This window comes from Penaeus chinensis, chromosome 35 (assembly GCF_019202785.1).
Source record: "Penaeus chinensis breed Huanghai No. 1 chromosome 35, ASM1920278v2, whole genome shotgun sequence".
Classification (NCBI taxonomy): Eukaryota; Metazoa; Arthropoda; class Malacostraca; order Decapoda; family Penaeidae; genus Penaeus; species Penaeus chinensis.
This window is the reverse complement of record NC_061853.1, coordinates 9,620,202-9,622,701: the sequence shown is the minus strand read 5'-3', so window position 1 is coordinate 9,622,701 and position 2,500 is coordinate 9,620,202.

Here is a 2,500-nt window from a genome sequence, read left to right as displayed (position 1 = left end):
GCTCAAGAGGAAAGAGTTGGGTACATTTCATAGGGTTGTTGATATTCCGTATTTTGGTTCCGGTCGGACTGACGCGAGCATCTGGCTTGCTCTTTAAGAAGCCAGGTGCCCACGATGAGAAGGAACCGACGAAGAGCTAATAAACATAGTTATCGAAGACGCATCAGGCGGAGGCAGCACAGGGGAGTAAAAAGTAAAACCCCAATGACTGGGCTGAGTTTCCTCGGGATCGAGTCTAAGCACAAGGAACAGGATTTTCAAGATTTTAATGTGAGGCTGCAGGTCCTCGTAGCGAAGGCAACTGCAATAAAGCCCAAGTTGGAATACGAATTTTGCTGTATTGCTTCGCGACGCTTCATAAGCATCCTCTCAGATGGACAACCACAGGGAAGTCTTAAAATGTGGACTGCAGTATATGAGGAACTATCCTGGCAGTATATTAAAGCACAATGGACAAAACAGAATGAGAAGAAAGTATACGAAAAGTCATTGCCATTCAAAAACAATCAAAAACCCTTGTGAGAAAAATAAATGCAAATGGCACCCAGGTATAAGACTCAGAGGCAAAGGCAAGATGACCAGCAACCTTTCACGTCCTCCTGGAGAGGATCTGGTCACAAAAGGGAATTGTTTCACTGTGCATTCTGCCAAGATAACCATCAGCGTTTCACTTCTTCCTCCTGAGAATTCAGTCACAAAAGGAAATTATCCTGTAAAGGTGTCTTCCTTTAGAGTATTCGGCCCTACTCTATATTCAACTAGAGGACAGGTCATTTAATAAAGTGTGTTACCTTCTTCGTGGGTAAGCTTTGAGGCATTCTCGGCAAATTATTTGTTATAAACCGTGGGAAAATAGGTCTTAAAATGGAAGCTCATCCTTCCCCTCCTCAAGGAAAATGAGCTGCCTCTTTCTACAACCTTATTCCCATGCCGACCTCATTGAACGCTAGAATTTTTATGAACAAATCTTTAGTCCATGGGAGTAAATAGGCAGGAAATAAAAACAGAATAACAAGTAGGCAATATCAGGTGTTACTGTTAGTAGCAAGTGTCCCAAGGTTCATCTTAAAGGACTGATAGTTCTAAATACAGTAGCAGAAGGCACATTGTTGTTTGACACAGGAGCTAAGATATCCATAGCCTTACATGGACACACCTAATATCGCTAGTCCTGTATAATGCCATCCCTTCTAATATACTACAGGACGGAAACACAAATACCCTACCCTTTCACCAGTAGCAGTAAGTCAAAACTGGCATTTGTAGCTAACGTGAAATATTTGTTTATCATGTCCTTGGCGCTAGATACACTGAGGACATGATTAACAAGTGAACAGAAAGAGTTACCTGCACTGCGCTTCACTCGGTTAATCTGTTAAATTCGCTTGACGACCTTGGCATTTGTTTTGTCGGAGAACAGAAGGACGAGCGAACGGTAATCAATAGCATTGGTTACTCAAGTGTTGATTATCATGTTTTGATATCTTTTGAATCTCAGCTATGTAGTAGCTTCCTTATACATTGCCATATATTGTGTATATTGCCTATAAATATTGCATCATTGATAATGTCCCTAAGAAGGGAAACATGTATGTATATACAAATGTTCTTGTAAATATCAACATCCGAGGGCATCCGGCATTAGATACAGACCTAAATGTCCATATATTGCCAGTGCAAGTACATCATACATTAGATAAATGCTTAAAATATCCATGTAGATTTCAGCATCTAAGCAAATAGAACACTCATTTAAAAACTAAGTATCCATTCAATATTGGGATTTCAAAATCATGTAGACATTGTTCCAATTTATCTGCTGCACTGAAAAGATCTTATACTATACAGGGAGAGTTCTGCCTGCTGTTCAGGCACTACGGAGTACCTTGGTTTCAAGCTTGTCCTTTCCTCCCTGCTCACACGGAGATATATTTGTTTTCACATTTTCCTGTCGTATCCTTGTTATTGCATATATTTATAAAATGACAAAAAGCTGAGGTCCTGTAGGACTCACCTCTTCTCTAAGGAGTCAGCCAAGTATTATGGTGATAATTGGAGACATAACCTAACCTGTCTGCTCAACTGATGAAAACCTGGTACATGTACCAGAGGATCCCAATTCATTCAGCTGATGGCTACCCAGTGCCAGGGGGTCCGGGGACATCTGATGGCCATCCTGTGCAAGGGATCCTCATCATCTCAGCTGATAACCACTAAGTACCACTGGATTTTCGGCTGATGACTGTCCAATACCAGAGGATCCCAGTCATCTCACCTGACGATTACCCAGTACTAAATGACCCCTATCCTCACCTGATGACGCCAGATACCAGAGGTTCTCCATCTGATGATTCCCATCATCGTGCCTGATGACTACTCAGTACCAAAGGAATTCCGTCTTCTCCGCCAAAAATTACCCGATATCATCTCAGCTGTACCAGAGAAACCCCTTATACACAGCTGACGACCACTTAGTACCACATGATCCCCGTCATCTCAG